Raw genomic sequence first — 13,933 nt, 5'->3', positions numbered from 1 at the left:
GGAATCCGTGCATTTTGTGTTTTTAAAAGGTTTTTGTTTTAGTTTTTTTAATTTTTGCATTTGTTTCTAAGAGGTGAGAAGAGATCATTTCAGATTTTTGTTTGTAAGCACTGCTCTACTAAAATGAGTATAAAAGTATGTAGAAGCTTTGCTATATTTTTCTTTTTAATGTTGATTTTTTTCAGTAACACTCCTGAATTAGATTACAACAGCATTGCTCTGCTATGGTAGAAATGAAGCAATATAGGTCTAAGAAGGAAAGCAATTTAATATGCTATGGCTGCACGGTGCTGGAGAAGTGTCACTGGAACCAAGCAAGTGGCTGAGCCACGCACAAATGAGCTGTGCTCGTTTGTCTGCACTCACTGGGTGAGTGGAAGCTCCTACACTGCCAAGAGTTTTAAGAGAAATTTCAAAATAATCACTGTATTCATCTTTTTAAAGGAGAAATGGAGACAAGCGGTTGCCATTTCTGACATTTCAAAGGACTCTCTTTACACACCCCGAGGGGACATTAGGCCCCACTGTTGGGAAACACAGTTAAAACTCATGGGGCTTCAAATTCCAGCATCACTGCTTCCTGGCTGCGTGACTTTAATCAAGTCACTACACTCTGCTGGCTCTCGGTTTCCTCGTCCATAAAGAGGGGATCATAATATTTCCGATCTCCTGAGAATTAAATGACATCACGTCTGTGAAGTCCTTCTCTTTACACAGGCAACTCTCCATAAAGGGCAGCCATTATTATGGGAAGTGAAGGCAGAGGTTTGGGGCCAGGCCTTGGAGAGGGCTGAGTGTGAGGTGAAGGTGGGGAGGGGCGGTCACTGCCAGCTGGGCTCCAGAGAGGCGGATCGGATTCCTGTGGCGGCAGCCCTTACATGGGGGCTTCCCAGACCGGTCTGCCTGGGTGTGTAGTTTGTAGTTTCGACAGGAGGTCGTGAAAATCCTCCCCGGGGGTGCTGCTGCATGGCCACTGGGAAAACCCGTGCATAAGACATTTTGAAGCAGGTAGCTACATGGACGTAGGGAAGAAGGGAGAGAGATGATCCCACACAAACTTATGGTCCTGGATGGCCAGAGAGAGAGTGAGGCCATTCACAGAGATGGATTACGTTGAAGATAGAGAAGTGAGGACAGATGATGATATTCAGGAGACAAGAGTTCACAGAGGGATTAGAGGGAAGCGAGTGTCTGTGGAATTCTGGGATGTGGCCACATCTTGTCCTTAAATAACTTCTTCCAAGCAACTCACCAGTGATAAGTAAAAAGGACTCTGACCTCAATTAGATCTAAACTCTGGGACTAAATTAGCATCACAGGAGTTTCTTACTAACGCTCCTCTCTGTGTGTTGGAGAATCCCACTTCCAGCTCAGACTGCCCTCTGTTGGACTCCTCTACCGCAAATCCTCATCCCTTTAAGCTCCTCAGGAGAAGGATAAGAGAAGGAAATGGTATTTCCCGAGAGCCTCCCAAAACGTTTCCATACAGTTCTTGTATTTTCACGATCACTCTGTGAGGTTACCATTTCCAAGATGGGGCAACTGAGGCACCCAGAGGTTATCCACCATGCCCCAGACCACAAGGTCGAAGCAGAGCTAAGCTTGGAGGCCAAGTTCCATGCTTCCCTCACTATTCTCAGCTGTCCTTGAACATGACAAGAGTCATTGGGTCAAACGGGAATCAGATGTTCCTCCCACAGGGGCTACAAAGGCACCCCAAGTCACATCCCTTTCTTAAGGGACGTGAGACACAGTCATAAGGACCGAGGTTCAAATGTGACGCGAGTATAGTCATTCAAAGCCTTCACTCCTGGCTCTGTGCAGGGTGCCCTAGCAGACAAGGTCAATGGCCATAGGGCGGAGAGAGGTTGATAAAAACGTTGGACCCTCACTGGGCAGTCAGGAGCCTGTGTTCTTGGCTCCATCTTGAGCGCACGTGTGACAGTCAAGTTCTTCTCCCTTTCGGCCTCTTGATTGGCAAAAGGAGGTGTGAGTTCAACAGGGTACTTTCCAACTTTAAAATCTGCTGATGAAGGCGGCCGGATGGCTCAGTTGGTTAGAGCGCGAGCTCTCAACAACAAGGTTGCCGGTTCAATTCCCGCATGGGACGGTGGGCTGCGCCCCCTGCAACTAAAGATGGAAAACGGCGACTGGACTTGGAGCTGAGCTGCGCCTCCACAACTAGACTGAAGGACAACGACTTGGAGCTGATGGGCCCTGGAGAGAGACACTGTCCCCCAATATTCCCCAATAAAATTTAAAAAAATATCTGATGATGATTGGTACTGTCTTTCAAGAGGACAATGTTGGGAGCTCCTACAAAATGTTAAATGTGCAGCATACCCACTGACTTCTGGAATCTGTCCCAGAAATACACATATAAGTGCACAGGACACACACAGCACGTTCACTGCAACATGAGTAAATAATGCACTAAGTGCCAACCATCACAAGACTGCCTGAATAAATCATGGCATACCTATGCCTTGGAAAGCAATGCAACTTCGAAAAAAACGAGGACGGTATCTAAGTAGTAAAGTGGAAGTATTACCATGATATGTTATTGAGTGAAACAAGCACGATTTGTTAAAAAATAAAAACAAAAAAATTCTGTATGGTATGAGCCCATCGCTGTATTTGCATGTGTATAACAAAAGACCTAAAGGGAAGGCGAAGGGGGAGATTTCTTTTTCTCCTACAAAAGGCTTTACTTTTAGAATAAAAATGTTTTTAAAATATTTTAATCAGAGTGCTACATAAGGTTAAGCCCAGATGGATCTGATCTAAACAGTTTGAGTTCTTGAAATACCAGAAGGACACAACGAGATCTGCACAATGTTTCTCAGAATCAGGTGTATCTAGTGCTTTATATGTCAGCTACACCCAACAACCTGATGGAGTAGACTATTTGACAGGTGGGGAAACTGAGGCCCCAGACGCTGATTTTCAGGGCTATTTCTACTATACATGTGAATGAACCCTTTGGGTTCCTACAAAATTATTTATGTTCCTACCTTTTGGGATCTCACAGCTGTGAGGACATTTATCACACTGTATTATAATCCTGTGCTCAAGCACAGTGCTGCTCAAAATGTTGACTCTCGCACTAAAAAAAAAAAAAAAAAAAAAAAAAAAAAAGGGGTTTGCATTTTGTATGTCTTTGGGTTTTTTAAATTTCATTTTTTTTCTGATAATTCATTTTTATTATATTCTACAAAAGTATCCATCTGCAACTATTGGAAAAGTAAAACAACAAAGAAAGTGGTCCTTCAGCACTCTCTCCGAGAAGCACTGGGCTGTTGGAGAGAAGGGAGTGGTGGACAGTGCAGCAGAACCTCCGTGTTTGGTGTATAAATGAGTAAATCACCGAATGAATGGCTGGATGAATGAGCAAGAGTAAGCCACAGGAAGAAAAAAAATGCCCAGAATCACGGTTTCTCATTCAGGGCCATGCAAAGGGTGAGAGTTTAGGACTTCAGGTTCATGGCGAAACTCAAGAGGAATATCACAAAACACTCATGCTCCTGATTTTAAAGATGGAGCTGGGACACTTTTTCCCCTAAGTCATGGAACTGACCAACACAGAAAAAGCACCGGAGAGAGCCACACACAAATAAAAAACAACACTCGTTGCTCATGATTACAAAAATCAGACAGGGTTAGTAGACTGAGGTAAACATTCTCCTTACCATCCTAAACAAGTAACAGTAAACACAGTAAAAACATGCATTAGAAACCTATTTTCAGGACCTCTGTGTAAGTGCCGGCTTTTGGACGCATTTCCTGCAGGATGAAGAAACTGAGGAGGGGGCAGGGTTCAGCTCTGGGGCACAGGTTCAAGTCCGTCTTGAAGCTCTTCATGTGTGTGGAAAAGAACTTCAGCCTGAAGTTTTTTTGCCTCTGAACATAGGCAAAAACTCCCCAGTTTAGAAGGTTGCCGGGCACACCTTGCTCCATCTTGAAATTAATAGATCTTTATATTTCAAGAGGCCGGGAACTAGAAAAATGACATCGCTTTTTGTTTTTTCACATTTCCCTGTAAAGTTGTGCAGTAGAAAGCAGTCAGAATAGACCTAGGTCCTAATCCTTTCCTCTCTGTGCAAATCTTGAAGCCAAACCATTTATCCTCCCTTCTTCACCACATCTGCAAATGGAATAATAATAATAATAATAATAATAATAATAATAATAAGTACCTGAGTATGTAGGATTAAACATTAGGATGTGTGTAGAACACTTAGCTGAGGCCTGATACAATGTGAGCCTTTAACAAACACTAGCTCAGGCCTCTTTCTAATCACAGATCCAAGGGTCCTGGGTATAACAGGTACCATTTACTCAACATTTGCCAAGTGCCAGAAACAGTTAAGTGACATATTCATAATGTGCTGGATATTTTAATATATAACTGTCGGAGGTAGCGAGCTACTCAGCATCCCCTTTTGGAGACGAGATTCAGAGAGGCGAGGTCCCCTGTCCCAGCTGAGCCAGCTCAGGGCCAGCCAGCCAGGAACTGAACCAGCCTCCCCAGCTGTGCTCCCCACTACCCAGCTCTCACTCTCTTGGCTTCTCTGCTCTTGCTTTTCTTCTGTGTTTCCCAAGAGCATACGATTGTGGCCATTGACTTTGGCTGGCCTTGTTGTTGTTCTCAAGCTTCTTTCATCATTGGTATAATTTTACATAAACTTGGCATCCCTTTAAATTTAAAAAAAAATATGTTCAGTTCTTAAATGTCTCCCAAGGGAGCAAAAGGTTTCTATAAATGATTCAGTTCTCTTCTCCTTAATGTTGAACTTAATTAAGGCTAAGTTACTGGATGTCTGTTAACAAGTTGGGTTGTTTGCTGGTTTATTTTCATTTTGGAAACTCTTCTCCATAGTGAACCACTCTCCCTCCCCCTGAAAAAAATCTCATGAGGAATTCTGATCAGACGCTGGGGCTGCGGGGCAGATCCCTTGGAGGGTATCATGTTTCTAGAAGGCTCCTAGAAGGCAATAAGTCTTGCAACCTGACTCTTAACTGACTTTTTACCTGTAGGATTGTCTCAGGGCAGGGGGAAAAGGACACAGCCGTGCTTTCTGCTCCAAACAAAATGATGTATTTCATAAAGGAAGAAATCTTTTTAAACCAATAATTGAAATTCACTTGACCCTATAAAGGGCCACAGAGGAGGGGGAGGGCTCTGGAATTTCATTGCTTGGGTTTGAGTACCAGCTCTGCCTCTTACCTATGGGACCCTGGGCAAGTTACCCTCAGCCAGCTCCCTCTCCCTTCACTTCTCTGTGCCTCAGTGTCCTCATCTGTAAAATGAGGGTGATAACATGTTTTTGTGAAGACGAAATCGTGTTGGCCAGGACTTTTCTGGGGGTTTCCAGAACTCTCGGGGCTAAAACCGGGAAAGTCCCAGGCAAACTGGGTGAGTTGATCGACCCAAGATGAAATGAAGGTGGACATGTGGACGCTGTAGAAACAGCAGCTGCTCATTTTCGTGCTCATACTCTCCAGCTGTTGTTATTGGAAGTTGTCTCCATGTGCTGCCATGGTCCCTTGTTTCCTCATTATCCACTCAGGGGACTTCAGGGCCACAGACCCCAAAGACCCCAACAAATGTTTCTGTCCATGTGTAGGACAAGCATCGAGAGAATTGTCATATGCCAGGCAAGCAACTTTTAAACAAATCCTTTAGTCTTTCCCCTCTCTTCGTTTTCCTCAACTTTCAGGCAATATCTAACTTCAAAGTTAAAATGGGGACGATTCCACGGGACTGTGACATAAGAGACTTGAGTGATGCCCAGGACTGCCAATGGCTACAGGCCACCACCTGGAGCTAGGGGAGTGGCCTGGGACAGATTCTCCCTCAGCTTCCAGAAGGAACCAACCCTGCCGACACCTGGATTTTAGACCTTCGGCCTCCAGAACTGTGAGAGAACAAATTTCCGTTGTATTAAGCCTCCCAGTTTGTGGTACTTTGTTTCAACATCCCTAGAAAACTAATACAGCCTCCTTCTACAACCTAAATCCAGACCTTCCCTGTCTTGTGTCCTGACAAATGCAAGGACCTTTTCATGAGTCTTCTTGCCTGCAAGGTCTCTTTTCTCAAACCTGTTGTAAAACACTGGTTTCTGACTCCCAGGTCAGATACCGGCAACGATATGCCCACGTCAATTTTTCCCAAACTCACTTGAGGGTAAGAAGCCCACGGATGATAGTTAAGATTACAGGTTTCCTGGTTCCCATTCCAGACCTCCAGAAATGGGACCACAGAAGGGGAGCCCTGGAATCTTCAGTTTTAATAAGCACCCAAGACAATTCTTATCCTCAGGCACATTTGGGACCCGCTGGCCTATAAGAGAAAATCCAGAAGAGATCAAAGACCTTGGTTCAATGATCTCCATAAAATGGTATCATCCTCCCTATTTGCATGTCATCTCCCAAGGATTTCCAGGGTCTTGGAATTCATCCCAATGCGTTCCCTGCCTCAGTCTCCTGCAAACTGATCGTCCTCTACTCAACGATGATGAGTACTTGGAGAACTATTTTGTCCTTGCCGTTTTCCTCCCTAGGACACCTTTCATTTCATCCCTCTTCTAGATCTAGATTCAGAGGCCACAGACCTTCAAGTTATTTCTAATTATTCGGAGATGGCTTTTCAGTGTAAATAAAATCCAAACCCCACCTCATGGCCCAGGCCTACCGACCTCACCCTCAGTCTCATTTGGAGCCATTCTTCTCCTTGATCTCAAAGCTCCAAGCACGGGCTTTCTTTCAATTCTCCAAACACACCAAGTTTTTCCCTGCCAGGACCTTTGGCATATGCTCTTTTCCCTTCCCCTACCCCACCACCTTGTAAGATTTAAATATCACCTCCTCAGAGTTTTGCTCCACAACCCATCCTAAGTAGAACACACACACACACACACACACACACACACACCCTACTTATTCTCAGTCACTGCTTTCTGTTTGATCAGTTGCCATTATTTAAAAATCAGGAAGTTGCACATACAAATACCCAGCCTGTCTTAAAGAATCGAAAGATTTGCCCCTATGAAGCCCATCTTCCCGCACAGCCACACCAGCCGGTAGTGACCCCTTTCCTTGGGCTGGAACTCTCGCTTCTACCGTCCCCTCCCAGTCTCTTCACTCCTTCCAGTTACCTGCCTGGGTCACAAAGCAATCTCCTTGTGACATTTCCCTGCCACCCCCCCACCCCCAAACGGGTTCTCTGGCTTATCATCTGCTTCTCTTATGGGAAGAGATGATCTTATCCCCAGTGCAGCCCCAGCCTCCAGTCTGTGCCTGGCACAAAGCTGGACCTCAGTATAGATGTGCTGAATGGATGAATAAATGGATGGATATCCTGCCTCCTCCCTAAGTCCCACAGGGCACACCACTCATTCTGCCATTTAATCACACCCTTCCCTGCAAAACTCATTAATTTGCTTCCCTCAGTGCCTACCTCCTCGCTAGATCTTATGAAAACACAAATTTGATTCTTTCAGTGCCCACTTTTAAAGATTTTTCTCCTAGCACCAACTGGAGAAAGCATGAATTCCTCGCCGTAGCCTTTGAGGACCTTGTCATCTGGTTCCTACCTACTTCTCCAGCCCCCATCTCCAGAGAGAGCGCCCACCCAGCAAACACCCACGCCCTAAGGGCTCAGGGGACACACCATGTTCTTTTCCCACCCCCACACCTCTGCTGCGAAGCTCCCTCTCCCTGGAATGCCTCCTCCCCCAGCTCACTCCACATAACCCCATGCCTCTTGCAAACTCCTACTCATTCTTTTGCCGTAGTTCCAACTAAAGGCACTTCACCCATGAAACACTCCAGACCTCCCCGAGCTGACTTAGTCATTCTCTCTTTTCTGCTCCCACCCACCTGTTTCATACCCGGGCCTTGCACTAAGTAAGGCTCAAAATAGCAGCTGATGTCTTCTGAGCACTTGCTATGTGTCAGGCACTGAGCGAGCTTTACCACCTTTAATCCTCTCACCCACCTGGAAGGCTCCCCAGCCACCTCAGGGCAAGGAGGGGGGTGAACAACTGGAAAAATGCCAGGATCTCTTCTCACCTCCAGCTTTCCTGAGAGGCCATCCCTGCTAACCCATTTTAAATTTTCTTTCTCCTTCCACACCTTGCCCGACTCCTAGGCCCTCCCCATCCCCCTTCCCTGCTTTATTTTTCTCCAAGGCTTTTATCACTAACATACTATATGTTTTAATTAAATAATTAGCGCCTTTTGCCTCTCTCCCCTGGAATGTCAGCTCGAGGAAAGCAGGAATTCTGTCATGTCTTCTTTTCTACAGTATCCTTACCATCTAGAATAGTGCCTGGAACATCACAGACACTCAATAAATATTTGTTAATTCAAAGAAGGTAGATATTATCACTATCTTCAGTTTACTTCTGCAGAAAGTGGTCTTTTGAGAGATTAAGGCAGGTGCCTAGAGTTCCACAGCTGGTTGGTGGAAGAGCCAGATGTGGTCTCTGGGTGGTCAACTCCAACACCCACCACCACCACCCTTAACTACTGTGCCCTCCACTTCCAGGAGCTATCTTTCCATGGGTCTGACTTCTCAGCTAGACATGAGTTCTTTGGAGGCAAGAACTCTATTGTATTCATATTTGTATCTTTTTGCCTCATCCTTGGTAGGAGCTCAAGGATTGTTTGCTGAGTCAATCTATATGTAAACTATGAAGTGTTAGATGGTAGGAATCATAATTTCATTCTTTTTTCATTGTCCTTTATCTCTATGTCGAGCACAGTGTTATATACATGGTTGGGGTTTATGAAATACTTATTACATTAGTGAATTCTATTATGGCACTAGGTAATAAAAATAATTAGCAATAGGGGTATCCGGCCAAGAAGGCGAAGTAGGTAAATGCTGTGCTTCCCTCCTCTCACGGCCACATCAAAATTACAATTAACTGTAGAACAACCATCACTGGGAATCATCTGACATCCAGCTGAACTGAAGCCTACAACTAAGAACACATAGAAGAAGCCACCCGGAGGCTGGTAGGAGGGGCAGAGACGTGGACCGGGTGGTCCCACATGTAACCCTTAAAAACTGGGAGGGATAGCCTGGCTGCAGAGGTCCCCCTGAGGAGTCCCAGCCCCATACCAGTCTTCCCAGCCCAGGGTTCCAGTGTCAGGTATGGAAGTCCCCATAACTTCTGACTGAAAATAAGCAGATTGTGGCTGAGTGAGGTGGACAGTGGTTGCAATCCCAAGCATTCCTCTTAAAGGGTCTGCACACAGACTTACTTGCTGATGGACTTACCCATTCTGAGCTCCAGCACTGAGGCAACAATTCGAAAAGCACCAGGGACATCTGGGGAGGAACTCAATTGTCTGGCTTCAAGGTGCGGACTGAAGGGCAGCTTTCTCCTGGATGGGGGAGCAAATTGTCTCTTTGTTGAGCCCTCCCCTCCCTGCGTGCAGATGCAAGCAGCTGTCATACTTGAGTCCCCATCAACTGGCTAACACCTTTCATTCGCCCTGATTCCTGAGATCCCATCCCACCCAAAGCCATTTCCAGTGATTTTTCCGTATAAACAGTTTGTCTTGACTCATGCTACGGAGTTTTATAAAATCTCTCAAAGGTTCACAAAACCCAAGGCAGCATCTGGCTTCAGCGTGTCCTGTAATTCTGGCTGAGTGACACTAGTGACAACCAGCCTCGGTTCATAGCTTGGCCATTCAAGGCCCCTCCAAGCCCAGTGTGAGTGGTGGCCATCTGTGGATTGCTTTGTGGCTCATGCCAGGTGGCCCAAGGCAGGGCACAGGCTGTGGCAGAATTTGGCCTGTAGTGGGGCCCCTCCCAGGAGGCCCCAGGGATGGCATGCTGGGTGGTCAACTTTGGATCCAGCCAGAGCATCACCTGGTTGCCTCCAGGTACAACACACCTAAAGGGCATACTGAGCGGGCACCAGAGCCCTGCTAAAGTGAACCCTGCTCCACAGGGTCAGCTGCTGCTCCATAGCTCCTCCACTGTAGTCAAGTCAGTTCTCACAACCAAAGAGTCTGAGGATCAATCCCTCCACCCACTGATGTACAAACAGCAATCAAGTCTCAACTACAAGAGGAGGGCACACACAACCCACACAAGGGACACATCAGGAGTACCCAGCTCAGATGACCAAGAAGATTGCACCACTGGGCCCCACAGCACACCTATTACATAAAGCCACTCTACTAAGACTGGGAGACATAGCAGCCCTACCTAATGCATAAAAACAAACATAGAGAGACAGCCAAAATGGGGAGACAAACATGTACCAAATAAAAGAAGAGAACAAAGCTCCAGGGGAAAACAAAACTAAACAAAACGGAGACAAGCAATCTATCAGACGCAGAGTTCGAAACACTGGTTATAAGGATGCTCAATGATCTCAGTGACAATTCAACAAAGAGATAGGAAACATAAAAAAAGAACCAGTCAGAAATAAAGAATACAATAGCTGAAATAAAGAATATATTAGAGGGAATCAATAGTAGATTAGATGAAGCAGAGGATCAAATCGGTGATTTAGAAGATAAGGTAGCACAAAATACCCAAACAGAACAGCAAAAAGAAAAAAAATACAAAAAAATGAGGATAGTTTAAGAGGCTTCTGGGACAATATCAAGCATATCAATATTTGCATCATAGGGATGCCAGAGAGAGAGAGAGCAAGAAATTAAAAACGTATTTGAAGAAATAATGACTGAAAACTTCCCTAACCTGGTGAAGGAAATAGACATACAAGCCCAGGAAGTGCAGAGAGTCCCAAATAAGATAAATCCAAAGAGGCCCACACCAAGACACATCATAATTAAAATGTCAAAAGTTAAAGACAAAGAAAGAATCTTAAAAGCAACAAGAGAAAAACAGTTACTTACAAGGGAGCTCTCATAAAATTGTCAGCTGATTTCTCAACAGAAACTTTGCAGGCCAGAAGGGATTGGTACAAAATGTTCAATGTGATAAAAAGTAAGGACCTATAGCCAAGATTACTCTACCCAGCAAAGCTATCATTTAGAAAAAAAAGTACCGATAAAAAGCTTCCCAGACAAGAAAAAGCTAAAGGAGTTCATCACCACCAAACCAGAATTACAAGGAATCTTAGAGGGACTTCTTTAAAACAAAACAAAAAAAAACAAAACAAGATAAAAAATATGAATAATAAAATGGCAATAACTACATATCTATCAACAATTACTTTCAATGTAAGTGGATTAAATGTTCCAATCAAAAGACATAGGAGGGCTGAATGGATAAGAAAACAAGCCTCTTACACATGCTACCTACAAGAGACTTACTTCAGATCAAAAGACATCCACAAACTGAAAGTAAAGGAATGGGAAAAAATATTTCATGAAAATGGAAATGAAAAAAATCTGGGGTAGCAATACTTATACTGGACAAAATAGACTTTAAAACATAGGCTATAACAAAAGACAAGGAAGGACCCAGTGATCGCACTTCTGAGTATTTATTTGAAGAAACCCAAAACGCTACTTCAAGGGGCCATGTGCCTCCCCATATTCACTGCAGCGTTGTTTACAACGGCCACGATGTGGAGGCCGCCTGGCTCTCCGTCAATGGATAAATGGATAAAGAATAGGTGGTACATATAGACAATAGAATATTGCTCAGCCAGGGAAGGGAATGGGTTCTTGCCATCTGCGGTGGCATGGATGGAAGGGTATTGTGCCAAGTGGAGTATGTCGGATAGATGAAGATAGACGCAACGTGATTTCGCTTAGAGGTGGGATTTAAAGAACAAAACAGATGAACAAAAACAGAAACAAACTCATAGATACAGAGAACATTTTGATGGTTGCCAGATGGGTGGGGGATTGGGAGGTGGGTGGGTGAAAAGGGGGAAAGGATTAAGAAGTACAATTGGATGTTACACAGTAATCATGGGGATGTAGGTTATAGCATAAGGAATAGAGTCAATAACATTGTAATTACTATGTATGGTGTCAAATGGGTTCTAGATTTATCAGGGTGATGGATGGGAGGGGGTTGGGGGACAGAGTAAAAAAGGTGAAGGGATTAAGAAGAACACATTGGTAGTTACAAAATAGTCATGGGGATGTAAAGTAAAGCATAGGGAATATAGTTAATAATATGGTATTATAATAACTATGTATAGTGCCAGGTGAGTACTGGACTAGTTAGGGGGATCACCTCTTAAATTATATAAATGTCTAACCACTATGCTGTACACCTGAAATTAATATAAAATAATAGTGAATGGCAGCTGTAATTGAAAATTTTAAAAAGGTGGAGGAAGTTGAAGGGGAATAAGAGGTCCAAATGTCCAGGTATAAAACAAATAAATCAGGGGGATGTAACGTACAGCACAGGGAATATAGTCAATAATATTGGGATAGTGTGGTACAGTGTCAGATGGTTGCTGGACTTCTCATGGTGATCACTTCTTTAGGTACATAAATGTTAAGTAACTATTGTGTACCCCTGAAACTAATATAACATTGTATGCTAGCTATATTCTTTTTTTTTTTGCTAGCTATATTCTAATAAAGTCTTTTTTAAAGTAATTAGTAATAACGACAATAAAAGGTACATTTATGGAGTCCTGACCCTATACTGGACCCTATCTTAAGTGCTTTGTACATGAATTGAGACAATTAATTATCTTATTATCCTCATTTTACAGATGCAGTAACCAAAGCTCAGAAAAGTTAAAAACTTGCCCGAGGTCACCCAGCTAAGAAAAGTCAGAGGCAGGATTTGAATGTAGGCATCTGGCTCGAATCATATTCTCAACGACTACTCTAGGCTGCCTCTTGGCCTCTCTAACTAAAATATGTCCATTAAAAGGTTGCTCTGTGTGAAAACAAAAAGAAGGGTTTATTATATACATTTCTGTATTGTTTCAAGGAATTTTTTTCCAAGGCTTTCATAAGCAATGTTATTTGCCAAATAATAACCACTAATATTTGCACCACACTTGATGGTTTCATGTAGTTTCTCATCTGATCCCAGCAACAATGTGATGAGGTGGGCACTGCCATCTCCTTTTACAGAGGAAGAATCAGAGGCTCTGAGTAGTTAAGAGAGCAGGGTCAAGGTCACTCAGCCAGCAAAGGAGCAGAGCAAGGGCTCAAATTAACATCTCTCATTTTTTTAAAAACTTAAGATCATATATAAAGCTCTTTCATGCTGCTACTTAAAAGTACGTAAGATAATCCTTGGAGAAGCTTAGTACAGTTCCTGGCACCTGGTAGGACCCTCATAGATGTTAGTTATCTTCACCAACACCTCCTAGGAACTGGAATATTTTAGCTGATGACTGCAGCCTGTCTGTCGACCCTGAAGGAAAGATTACCCTTTTCATTCCAGTTCACCCCTGATATTGTTGAAATAATGATCAATCTCCATTATCCCCCGGGTACCGTAGAATGTTGAGAGCTGGAAGGGATTGTGGAGATGATCTCATTCCCGTGCCTTCATTTACAGACAGAGAAATTGAGTCTCGGAAAGGAAAAAGGTCAGAAAGCAAACTCTTCAAGGGCAGGACTTATGCACAGTGCATGGCACGTACTGCTTCCCACAAAGATGGTTTTTACCTTAAAGGGCACCTTGCTTCTTAAAGCCTACAGGAGATAATCCACTGGTTTCTGGAGCTGTGAGCACCCCCACCCCGCCCCCACACAAAGTATTCAAGTGTTAGAAGCTCTTAACCAGAAAACAGATCATGTGACTTAATTCCATCTCTGCTAAAGAGCTTAAAATGCTTTGGTGAGTAGTCTGAGATTCATAAATATACACTTCAACTCTTTCTGAAAGAATTATTAACCAGCTCCATCAAAACTGGAACTTGAGCAATCAAGGAGAAAAAGAGCTGGCAAGAGAAACTTCTTGAAAAAAAAATCTCACCACCATTATATATGACTTCTTGCCACCTTT

The sequence above is a fragment of the Rhinolophus hipposideros genome (assembly GCF_964194185.1).
Source record: "Rhinolophus hipposideros genome assembly, chromosome: 22".
Lineage (NCBI taxonomy): Eukaryota > Metazoa > Chordata > Mammalia > Chiroptera > Rhinolophidae > Rhinolophus > Rhinolophus hipposideros.
The sequence above is the reverse complement of the archived record's forward strand: the minus strand, read 5'-3'. Positions refer to the sequence as shown.